Here is a 12,922-nt window from a genome sequence, read left to right as displayed (position 1 = left end):
TCAGTTGCAAAGAGTGACAAGTTAATGACAACTCATTCAGACAGATGCTTTTGTCATCTAACTCCCAAACCTACCTGTGGCCAAACCTGTGGCCCTGAGAGGAAGCCATCTCCCATGGGAGAGAAGTCAATGGGGTGGGAGACCATATTCTCACCATTGAGTCTTTCCAGGAGCTAGGGCTTCAAGGCACAAGGCTCCTGGTTCCTTCTTCTCTCAACCACCCCTATTCACTTTCACTCTCACTCCTTGTGCTGCCATTGTTTCTGCTGCTGCTGCTTTTCCTTCCTCTTCTTCTCTTTCTTCAGTTCTTCTTCTTTTCCAGCAGCAGCAGCAGCAGCAGCAGCAGCAGCAGCAGCAGCAGCCAGTCTCCATTACTTTCTAAACTGAGAGCAGGTCTCACTGTGTGAAGGAAGCTGAGGAGTTTCTTTTTCTAGAAGAATCCCTCATCGGGTCAGGCTTCTCAGATTCTGCTGGTTTTTCCTCTTCCTTCTCCTCTTCCTCATCAGGCATCAGAGAATATTTAGTTCCTCAAGGTAGCATAAAACTATCCTTTGTAAACTAGTTTTTATAGCCACATTGCTTACAGGTGGTGTGCAGGACAGCCTTGAGGGTGATCTGCCCAGTATAATTATGGAAGGACTGCCTCTGCCTCTCTTCTTACTCAGTGATAACATTGTTGGTGTCAAGGCCTTTCTCAGTGCTTTGGTTGACAACTTTCATGGAGCAGGATACATTTATCCTATCATTTTTCACCTGTCAGCCAATAAGCTTCCCCCCAACATTTTTTTCTCTGACTTCTGCTATCTCAGAGGGCTTATCCATGCAACAGGATGACATGTGAGTTCGAAGGATCAGACCTTGCTTCCAACAGCCTGGGATTTTGATAAAAGTTTCATAGTCTGTCATAATAACAACCTCTGGCTGGAAAACAGTGTAGACAGCAGGCAAGTCCTCCACGGTCTTGGGTCTTCCTGAATTAATCCTTAATGTTCTATGGCTCCTCCATTTCTCTTCTGCTAAGGGTACTTCAAGTGTCTCTGTGTCAGCTCTTGGTCTCCTGGCCACAGCGCTGTGTGAAACACCAAGACCCAAGCCTTATTTGGCACTTCTGTCGGGAATCTGGCAAGACTCAATAAATGTTTGTTATACAGGCAGATGAACAAAACTTTCTAAATAGCATTTGTAGCATTGCAGTTTGTTATTGTTGTTCGCAACAATTCTCTAAGTAACTAGCTTTATAGAATATGGCTGTATTGGCATAGTTCATTTTTCTTAGCACTACTGGAAGTAGCTGAGACATTGGACAGGAATTATTGCCAGAGTTATATTAATACATTTAAGTAAAGTAAAACAACATCAATTCATCTGTTCTTTATGAAATTGGCAAGCCCACTTTCTCTGTGGTGCCAAATTTTGGATATATATGTATTTTGTATCTGAAAAGTAGTTACATGCCTAAGGATGTGGGGGATCTTCCTGTTCAGATTTTTGTGATGTTTTGGCTCCCTAAAGTTCTCATGCGATAAATGGAATTGTTCTTCTGGGATCCATCTTGTAACCACTGTATACTTGCTGTTCAGCTGTCTGTGTGATGCTAGGATGCGTTTATGACCATCACAAACCCTCACTGATTTTGCTTGAGAAGAAGTGAACTACTTTTCCTTTCTGCTGGAGTCATCACCTTTTCTCTCCACTACTGGAGTCTACTTTCATCTCTCCTCTTTCTTAACTCCTGTCTGAGTTCATTTTTCAAATGACTCCAAGGGAAATCTCATATTTAGTAGCTCTCCAAGGGCAGAACCAATTGTTCTCAGTATCAGTCTCTTATAATATCCTAAGAACAGAATGAGAAGTGTGGGAGTTTTCTGAAATGGAGCATGGAGGACTGAAGGAATCTTCAATAAACTAATGCTTGCCTCCTATTTTCTTGATTTTTCAAATGTGGATCTTTTGGTGTATGCATTTCTTTTAAGAGGCATGGCATATATTCTAAAATACCGAGGAACTTTGTAGAGCAAATATAGACTCATGCACTTTTTTGGACAAAGTAGACACAAAATTGTAAATGTACTATAAGTGTGTATATATATATATATATATATATATGCATATATATATTTAAAAACACATTTTCTACCTACAATTATATAAAAATCAAGGAAATTGCCTTTCACAATGACACTGGGTGGATGTACATAGTGGTATATTTAAAATAAAACGTCAGTTAGATAAACAAAATGCCATAATTATCAAAATGACACAAAATGACATTGGGTCTGGAAATTAAAAAGTAAAAAAAAATGTATTATATTCTAACAAGGAACTTGTGTGATGAACAATATACTATACTAATGTTAGAATATTGTTTCTAAGAAAAAAAAAAACCAAGATTCTGAGTATATATTTAACTCTATGAAACTCAGGTTTGTAATCTATAAAATAGAACGAATATTTAATGTTAATAATTATTAATATTTAATGAGTATTTACTCTGCCTTTATCACAGAGTAATTGGAAGGATAATTAACATAATAAAAGTGAAAATGCTTTAATACCACCAAAGTGCTACAGATGTAGGCTTTATTTAGTATAGTTAATAAAAACACATGCAGACAATATTATTACTGGAAAAAGCCAGAAATCAAGAAGTTTCAATTTGTTAGTTGTGGGGGAAAGTATATGCTATATGAGGGTAAAATTCTACATGTTAAAAGCTTAGTTTTTTGTGTTTATTTAATAAAATATTGCAATAGTGTTTTTTTTCTAGAAGAATATCTGAAATTCAATTATGACCCAACAAACAGCTGCAGAAGATGCTTCTTTATGGTTAAAAAGTTAAAAGTACAACAGAACATTATTAGAAAAAAATCAAATGGTAACAGAAAGCTAATAATGAGCAGTTCCCATCCTACTCCCTTTCCTAGAAGCAAAGTTCTAATTCAGCTGTTTCTTTTGATTTCCAAATATATGTTTCTTTTTTTCTTTTTTTTTTTTTAAGATTTTGTTTACTTATTTGAGAGACAGGGTGCTTGAGAGCATGAGCAAGGGGGAGGGGCAGAGGGAGAAGCAGACTTCCCGCTGAGCAGGGAGACCTGTGGCCGTCCTGGGATCAAGACCTGGGAGCCTGAGCCTAAGGCAGATGCTTAACCAACTCAGCCACCCAGGCGCCCTAAGGGAGTTTCTAAGAATTATATGTTTCTAAGAATATTTTTGGGTTGATGACTTTTAGATTCTACCATTTGACTTTCTATAATAAAAATGAAGATTTAGCTTTTTAAAGCTCCCCAGCACTCCTCCATTTCTCTCAACTTTATCCTATCAAACTGAAATTAAATCAAGGATCATTGCTCATCAATGTTTATGCAAATACAGTTCCAATAGAGTCAAAATAATGCACAATGTGGCAAACCCTCACTTGTGAGGTTTTTGTGTTGTACAATAATTATCCTACTTCTCACATGCCCAGTTTGCTGCCTCAGTATTTTTAATTTATACCTTTCCCTTTGTAGCTCTCCTTTCATTCCCCATTATCTAGATTGTTTCCAGGAGTTCCAGCAGTTACCTCACATTGAGGTCTCTCCTCATTGTCTTCCTGATTTCATCCTATATTTTCTGAATCCTATCTTTCTCTTTATTGATTTACTCATGAATTTGCTGAAAAATGTTTTTCAGGACTTCTCAAGAAAGTTTCATGGGAAGTAAATGTGTGGAAATTTGGCGTATACGAAAATGCCTGATGTTCTTGTATCCTCCCATATGATGAGGGTTTGGCTTAGTGGAGTTTTAGTTTGAAAGCATTTTTCCCTTAGAGTTTTAGAGTACTTGCTCCACTGTCATTTAATATTTAGTGCTGCTTGTGAGAAATATCAGTCTTGCTCCTTTGTTTATGGCTTATTTCCTTTAAATTTCTGGAGACTTTAGAATTTTCTATTTCTTATACTAAAATTTTATAATGTATACTCTGGTTATGGATCTGTTTTTATTCTTTTTTGCTGGGTAGTGGAAGATTTTTTTTCAATTAGAAATGTATGTTCTTTATTTCAGGGGAATTCTCTTGATTTTTTCTTTAATACTCTTTTCCTTGGAATTTTCTTTATTCTTTATAAAACTATAATTTGTTGAATATTAAATTTTCTATATAGTATCTCTAAATTTCTTAATTTTTGCCCATAGTTTTCTTTGTTCTTTCTCTTTCTCTCTCCTCTTCTCTCTCTGCACATTCTATTTCCTTGATATTGTCTTTCAAATTTTCTACTTTAATTTTTTCAGCAATTATATTTTATGAAATAGTTATTTCTTGTTTTCTGATATTTTTCATTTCCAAAGTGTGGTGGGCAGATTTCTAAGATGGTCTCCAAAATTCTGGGCTTCTCATGTACACACCTTAAATGATTAACTCCTCTTGGGTGTGGGAGGAAACTATGAGTATGATGGTATATTGTTTTCTTGATCATATTACTTTACATGAAAGAAAGCATTTTGCACAAGTAATTAAGTTATTGATCAGCAGACTTTAACTTAATTAAAAGGAAGACTGTAGTAGGTCGGCTTGAGGTAATCAGTTTGAGTCCATAAAAGGGAGCCCATTGGTCAGTGATAGAAGTCAGAGATCTGTATTCCTGCTGGTTTAGTAGCATTCAGGTTAAAAATGGGTTATGGTGGGGTGCCTGGGTGGCTCAGTGGGTTAAGCCTCTGCCTTCGGCTCAGGTCAAGATCTCCGGGTCCTGGGATAGTGCCCTGCATAGGGCTCTCTGCTCAGCAGGGAGCCTACTCCCCCCCCCCACCCTGCCCCCCCCCCTGCTGCTCTGCCTACTTGTGATCTCTCTCTGTCAAATAAATAAACAAAATCTTAAAAAAAAATGGGTTATGGGGACCATCTGAGAAGTAACTGTTGGGTGCTCTCTAGGAAATGAGAAAGTGCTAGCTTCTCTCTTTTGCTGATCTATGGCTAGCAAAAAAATCAGGGATCTCACTCAGTCCTATAATCACAAAGAAGTGAATTCTTTCACCAGCCAGTTGGCTTGGAAGAGGAGTCTGAATTTCAAATAAGACCCCAGACCTGGCCAACTCCTGACCACAGCCTTGCAAGACCCTGAGCAGAGCTACTGTAAGGTAATAAATTTGTGTTGTTTTAAGCCACAGGTTTGTGGTAATTTACCCCACAGCAACAGAAAACTAATACATAGCAACTTGTTCTTGTTTTGTGGATGGATTATCTTTCTCACCCACCTTCCCTCCATTAGTTCATTTGTTCTTTTATTATTTTAGGCTCTTTTTGAGTTAAAAGCTCTCATCAGTGGTTATTTTTAGTCTTCCTTATGTTTAAATGTGAGATATTAGGAAGGGAATCAGGCACCTGAGTGAAGCCTTGTGACAAACAAGATTTCATTTTGGTAGATACAACCAGAGATATGGAGATGTTTTCTCTATTCCTATAGAATTTCTCTGTAGAGAAATGTATGAAACTCTGGCTAAGTGAGTAGGGCCTGCCTGGCTATCAGAATTCCCCCTGTGAGATGGGCAAGGAAGTCTGAGTGTTGACAAACTTAGAAACTATCAGTTAAGTTCTATTTTCAGTCCTGAGCCAATTTCTACTATGACCATAAGCACTTTACATATTTGAGGAAATGCCTCAGATTCATCTTGCCTAGAGGGTAAATGTTTGGTTGCCAGTGTGTATCTGTGTGTGGCCACTTTAAGTATTGACCTGAAACAAATCTCCTTTGCCATGTGAGGCCTCCAAGCTGCCATCCGTTGTGCATTTGGCTGACTGCCGAGACCTCCTCACGTCTGAGCCATAAATCAGTTCTATTCAACTTTGTATTCCCTTATACACATACTTTCGATAATAGAGTTGATAAAAATGATCCATTTTTTTAAAATGGAAATTAACAGAAAATGTACTATTAAATGCAGTTTACTGTGCTGTGGAACTTTGCTAAGATTATTCTTATGCACGTAGAGGTTTACATTGCGAAAGCATTTGAACGGAGGGAGGAGAGAAAAACTGATTTTTTGTTTTATTTTATTTATTTACTTTTCTTTTTTTTTTAAGATTTTATTTATCTATTTGAGAGAGAGAGAGGACAAGTAGGGGAGAGGGAGAAGCAGCCTCCCCACTGAGCAGGGAGCCTAATGTGGCTTGATCCCTGCATCCTGGAATTAGGACCTGAGCCCAAGGCAGACACTTCACTGACTGAGCCACCCAAACACCCCCTGATTTTTTAAATATGGTTTGGAATATGTATTTGATAAATATGATTTATTCTATACATTTATGGTTTTGAGGGGAGCTGCAAAAATAATAATGACTGTGGGGCGCCTGGGTGGCTCAATGGGTTAAGCCTCTACCTTTGTTCGGGTCATTGTCTCAGGGTCCTGGGATCGAGCCCCACATCCCCACATCGGGCTCTCTACTCGCCAGGGAGCCTGCTTCCCCCTTTCTCTCTGCCTACCTCTCTGCCTACTTGTGATCTCTCTCTGTCAAATAAATAAATAAAATCTTTAAAAAAAATAATGACTGATATCTGAGGGATTCAGTTGTCACAACTCCTTTCCCCTTCAGCTGTTGTCTGGCTAAAGGCAGCTGAGTATTTAACTGTGGGCCCCTTCACCAAGGGTAACCAAAGTTTGTTGCCAACTATTTCACTCCTTCCATTGTTTACCACTCCCTTCTGCTCAAATGGAAGTTTTCTTTTCTCTCTCTTTTTTTTAAGGTTTTATTTATTTATTTGACAGACAGAGATCACAAGAAGGCAGAGAGGCAGGCAGAGAGGAGGAAGCTGGCTCCCTGCTGAGCAGGATTGATGCAGACTCAATCCCAGGACCCTGAGATTATGACCTGAGCCGAAGGCAGAGGCTTTAACCCACTGAGCCACCCAGGCACCCCAAATGGCACTTTTCTTGATGAAACAGAAGTGAGGCTGCTAAGGCTGCTCTGTTTATGAATGGCCTCTCATTGAGTCACATAAAAATCTCCACTTACGCAGCTGATTAATCAGCCCCCAGGTAAGGAATTGCTTAACTATTAAGGAAATGTTAGCTACTGTCTCTGCCTTCTAGTTGAGGTAGAGGAAGAATTAAAAAAAAAAAAAAATTAAAGTTATAAAAGTGCTCTAATAACTTAGAAAAAAAGTCTATGGCTCTACATGAAGAAATCATAAAATAAATTCATAGGAACTGTGTTAAGGAAGATGTAAATATCAGAGGTGTGAAAAACTCTTCGTGCCCCAGCCCCAAGTCCTAATGAAATCTACAGGGATGCAGGCATATGTATATAGGCATTTAGAGATTAAGCTACTACTATAGTGATATAAGTGAATTGGTAGATTTGTATAAATGAATAATGAGATTTTAAAGTGGAAACATTACATCAAAAAGGGTGAGATTTGAGCAGAGATTAATAATGTGCAATGAGTTACAAATATAGTGTGTATTATTGTCATATTCCTTGTGTGTGAAGATAAGATCTATATCTTCATAACAGCAAACAAAGAGGATTTGGGTTTATATTCAGGAATTCTCTAAGATAAAGAAAAACTGACAATAATTGTTTCAAAATTAACATGTAACTCAGTCTTATTTCCAAAGAGCTTTTAGACCTTGAGGAACTATTGATCTAGAATACATTTGAATTGCTCACTTATTTCAACTATGTTTCTGGATTTTTGAAAATATGATATAACGTTCACATTATTATTGCTTTTTTGGAGTGAGGGAGAAGTAGTTATTATTGTTAATATTAGTAATAACAAAAGTTGTGATTGCAGAAGACAAGATCAGAAAGGTTAGCAAAAGTAAGAATCACAAAAAAAAAGTAAGAATCACATTTTATTTATTCATTTGGCTTTTTAAAAAATACCTATTGTAAGAGCTTGTAGGCAGATATATAATACAAACCTATAATTACAGGTTAAAATATACATGTAATAAGGACCCAGTAAATATGAAAACAAGAAAAAAATATATAAAAATATACTAAATGCCCAAAACAGATTAAGTACTAGAAAAAACAGATTAGGTGGTAACTGATGTATAAATTCCAAAACATATCACTTAAGTGTCCACCTTTCCTCAGGAAGAGAATTCTAAGCTTTTTATCCTGCTTATAGGTGATTTTGTATTTTTCTCTTTGAAATATGCTCAGGGATATTTTGTTGGGTTATTTTGAGCTATATTATAAATAACTGGATAGAATAATACCATCTTTTTTTTCACGTGCTGATAACCAATTACTAAACACCGTGCAAAACAGAAGACCTAGTAATAAATTGGTTAGTGAAAAGATGAAAAATCTATTCTGTGAGGTAAACTATTTACCTAGGTTGGGTGAATGATCCCTTCCATGCAGCTTTAAGTATGTTTATTCTTTTCCAGTACCCTGAAGAGCAATATTCAGGCGCCCCGCACAAAAGCAAATTAAATTCATAGGGGATGACACTATTTTTCAGAGCTTCATCATTTTATTTGTCACATTAAGACTCCTCAAATACTTAGGCAACTTTGTCAGTGACTTGGCCAACTTTAAATTAATGATGGCAATAGATTATTTCACGTTTTGCCTTCATCTTCTTTCTTTTTTTCTAACCTCTTACTAAAACTGATTCTCTAAAGAGCTGGGCACCTCAGATTTACAGCTGACACTAAAAAAAAATGTAAATCCTTTATGGGGTCAAATGTCTTACATCTAACTTTTTGCTTTTCCCTCAATTTATAAATGCCCTCATCATACAGAACATAGAACTAGACCATATGGAATCATGGAAGATGGATGTAATAAAATTCCTTTTACATGGACATTTTCTTTTGTGGATAATAGTTCGTTTTTGAAAAATCTATAATACCTCTTGAAAAAAAAGTTTAAATAGTTGCTTTTTTATCAACCATTAAGGATGTGGAATTCAAGTAACATGAATAGCTTTTAAAACCCTAGTCTCAGGAAATCAAGGATTCTATATCTGTGTATCTCCCATTAGGGAGCTACACATCAGCAACTTTTTTTTTTTTTTTTTTTTTTTTTGCATAGAAAAAAACTATTGCATTAATGACCTGGTATTGTAATGTATATGAATTGTGACTTGTTAGAAATTAATTTGCACACATATTGCTAGTTAACTAGCCTTTAGTTTTATCTTAAAATATTTACTATATTTGAAGCTAATAGAACTGTTTACTTAATATAGTGAGTGTTTTATAAAGTATCCTAGAATTCAGACTTTTTACAAAATCAGAATTGGCAAAATTCCATTATTCTGAATTAACAAGTTTTTAAATTGATCTTTTTCATTTACTAATTCTAAAACATATATTGGACTCTTTGTATTCATCAGATCCTGTTGGATATATGCTGAGTGGATCTCAGTCCTTTCCCTCAGACAAATTCTTGTCTGGTTTGGGAGATACAGGTAGATAAACGATGTGAAAATTGCAGGGCAAATCCAGTGGGGCACATAGGCTGGAAGTTCATATCTGCAGAGGAAGCACCTTCTTTGTTGAAATTTAAGGACTGACTGATTTTCTGGGTATACAGTGGTTAGAAGGACATTGCATTCAAAGAAGTCATATGCAAAGGAATCAGGGAATCAAAAAAGAAATCTGAAGAAACTTACATGAAATGATAAAAATCACTGATAAAGTGATATAGAAATAATACTGCTTAATGCTAGTTAACCTAGAATGTAAGGTTTGAGTAGATGGAATTGAGACCAGAGTTTGGTAGGATTAATGATGAAGGTTTCTAAAGGTAGCCTTTCCAACAGACCAAAAGGATATCAAAACTTCAAGTGAGTTTGAAATGTTTTATAATTTAAATGAAAATTCAAAATAGCCACAGAAAGGAACTAGAATGTTTCAGGTATATAAAGTATCAGTCCAGGAAGTGAGAAAATAACCAGTCCACTTTTAAAGCCAAAACAGTTAATTGAAGTGAAATGACTTACATTGGGGTGCACATACCCCTTCAAGTCTATATTTTTGTATCCTTTGGGTAAATACATAGTAGTGCAATTGCTGGATTAGAGAGTAGTTCTATTTTTAACTTTTTGGGAGACTCCTTACTGTTTTCCAAAGTGACTGCACCAGTTTGCATTCGCACCAATAGGGCAAAAGGGTTCACCTTTCTCTGCATCCTCGCCACCATCTGTCATTTCCAGAGTTGTTAATTTTAGCCATTCTGACAGGTGTGAGGTGGTATCTCATTGTGATTTTCATTTGTATTTCTTGATGATCATTAATGTTGAGCAGCTTTTCATGTGTCTGTTAGTCATTGGGATGTTTTTGGAAAAATGTTTATTCATGTCTCTGCCCATTTCTTATCTGGATTATTTGTTTTTTGGGTGTTGTGTTTGATAAGCTCTTTATAGATTTTGGATACTAACCCTTTATCATATATGTCATTTGCAAATACTTCTCCCATTCTGCTAGCTGTCTTTTGGTTTTGTCAACTGTTTGGTTTGCTGTGCAGAAGCTTTCTATCTTGTTCAAGTCCTAATGGTTCATTTTTGATTTTGTTTCCCCTACCTCAGGAAACATATCTAAAATATATATAAAATACAAAACAAATATTGCTATAGCTGATGTCAAGGTGGTTGCCACCAGTGTTCTCCTCTAGGATTTTGATGGTTTCCTATGTTGTATTTAGGTCTTCCATCGATTTTGAATTAATTTTTGGTGGTGTAAGAAAGTTGTCCAGTTTCATTTTTCTGCATGTTCCTGTCTTGTTTTCCCAACATCATTTGGAGGTTTTTTTTTCTTTTTTTAAGATTTTAGTTATTTATTTGACAGAGAGATAGAGAGAGAGAGCACAAGTAGGCAGAGTGGCAGGCAGAAGAAGAGGGAGAATCAGGCTCTCCACTGAGCAGCAAGCCTGATGCAGGGCTCGATCCCAGAACCCTGGGATCATGACCTGAGCTGAAGGCAGTTGCTTAACCAAGTGAGCCACCCAGGCACCCTGAGTTTTCCCAACATCATTTGTTGAAGAGATTGTCCTTTTTCCATCCTTGAGGATTCAGAGCTTCAGTGGACCATGAGCGCTCCCCCTGAATAACTCACTGAACTGTCTTGCCAGTTTCTACACTGGCCTGACTGGGCATAATTCAAAAAGGAAAGGCTCATATTGATTTTGTTCTTCTGGAGCTCTGTGATAGCATTTAATAACACCACAATGGGACGTCTTCCACATACAGGATTATGGTATTTCTTCAAGTAATTGCTAAAAGATACAGGATCTGGTTGTTCTATCATACTCACATCCATCTTATCTAGATGTTCAATGGATCTATAAATCTCCCCTGGGATTCATCATAGTAACTGTAATGGAAACTTAGACCCCATGGCTGAAATCAGAAGAAACCACAAAGAGATTACTAGGATCCCCTAGATATTTACTGAAGAGTTTTTTGAATTCCTGTTCTTTTGACTCAGTCAGAGCTCCATCCAGTACAGGGATAATGTAAACTCATCCTTATGGCTTTCCATGGCTTTAGCTATATAAGGCAAAAGCATTTCAATACTGTGCTCATCTTCATCTCTCTGCAGAGACCTGTGTTCAAACACTCCTGTCTTCCATAAGTCTTAATAAATCTTTTGGTCAATACAAAGGACATACAGAGGTGTCTGAAGGCCCAAGGATGAAAATTCTCTGGGTAACAGATGGATCCACTTGTTTGTAAGCATGAGCAGCACAAGACCCACAGTATGGATATCCTGTGTGGGGTGCAATAATGGCTTTAGCAGGTCTTTTATAGTCTGTACTTGTGAGAGCCAACCTTCTAGCTGTGATCCCGAAGCTGTGAAGCTCCTAGCATGTGAGCTCCTAGGAAGGTCCTAGCTTCCCAGCAGACCACTTAGTTGGACATCTTGGTGCCTGTGTCACCTATGGTGCCCAAGGATGAATCTATATCCCTCACTTTCAATCTGGAGATGTCTTTATGTCTAAAATAATTCTCTTGTAGGCAGTACATTGATGGGTCTTATTTTTTTAATCCATTCTGATACTCTATGTCTTTTGATTGGAACATTTAGTCCATTTACATTCAGAGTGATTATTGATAGATATGAATTAAAGACCATTGTGTTACTTGTAAAGTTGGTGTTTCTGGTGATGTTCCCTGTTCCTTCCTACTCTTTGTTGCTTTTGATCTTTCTTTCCCACTCAAAGAGTCCCTTTAATATTTCTTACAGGGCTGGCTTTTGTTTGTCTGGAAAAAAACTATCTTTCTTTCTGTTCTGAATGACAGCCTTGTTGGGTAAAGTATTCTTGGCTGCATATTTTTCCCATTCAGCACATTGAATATTTCCTGTCACTGTCTTCTGGCCTGTCAAATTTTTATAGACAGATCTGCTGTGATCATGGTATGTCTTCCTTGTAGGTTAAGGGCTCCTTTCCCTGCTGCTTTCAGAATTCTTTCCTTGTCTGTGTATTTTGTGAATTTGTCTATGACATATCTTGGTGATTGCCAGCTTTTGTTGAATTTAATGAGAGTTCTCTGGACTTCTCCGGTTTCAATGTCTGTTTCCATCCCCAGATTAGGGTAGTTTTCTGCAATAATTTCCTCAAATATACCTTCTGCTCCTTTTTCTTTCTCTTATTCTTCTGGGATTTCTGATACAAATGTTATTACATTTTAAAAGGAGTCACTGAATTCCCTAAGTCTACATTTGTGATCCAATACTTTTCTTTCCCTCTTTTTTTTTTAGTTTCATTATTTTCCATAATTTTATCTTCTATATCACTGACTCATTCCTCTGCTTCATCCATTCTTTTTGTTATTACATCCAATTTGGTTTTACCATTCAATTATAGCATTATTTTCAGCCTGACTAGTTTTTAGTACTTTAATCTCTGCAGTAAGGGGTTCTCCAGTGTCTCCTATGCTTTTCTCAAGCTCAGCTAGTATCCTTATGATTACTGTTTTAAATCCTG

The 12,922-nt window shown here is 36.8% G+C and overlaps 2 pseudogenes; both read right to left on the bottom strand.

Annotated features, from left to right (window-relative positions):
* Positions 1-396: 396 nt before the first annotated feature.
* On the bottom strand, positions 397-3,585 carry LOC125101643 (nucleolar protein of 40 kDa-like; annotated as a pseudogene).
* A 7,428-nt stretch (positions 3,586-11,013) lies between these two features.
* Positions 11,014-11,861, bottom strand: LOC125102842 (protein MEMO1-like; annotated as a pseudogene).
* Between the last annotated feature and the right edge of the window lie 1,061 nt (positions 11,862-12,922).

The sequence above is a fragment of the Lutra lutra genome, chromosome 6 (assembly GCF_902655055.1).
Source record: "Lutra lutra chromosome 6, mLutLut1.2, whole genome shotgun sequence".
NCBI classification, from domain to species: domain Eukaryota; kingdom Metazoa; phylum Chordata; class Mammalia; order Carnivora; family Mustelidae; genus Lutra; species Lutra lutra.
The sequence above is the reverse complement of the archived record's forward strand: the minus strand, read 5'-3'. Positions and strand labels throughout refer to the sequence as shown.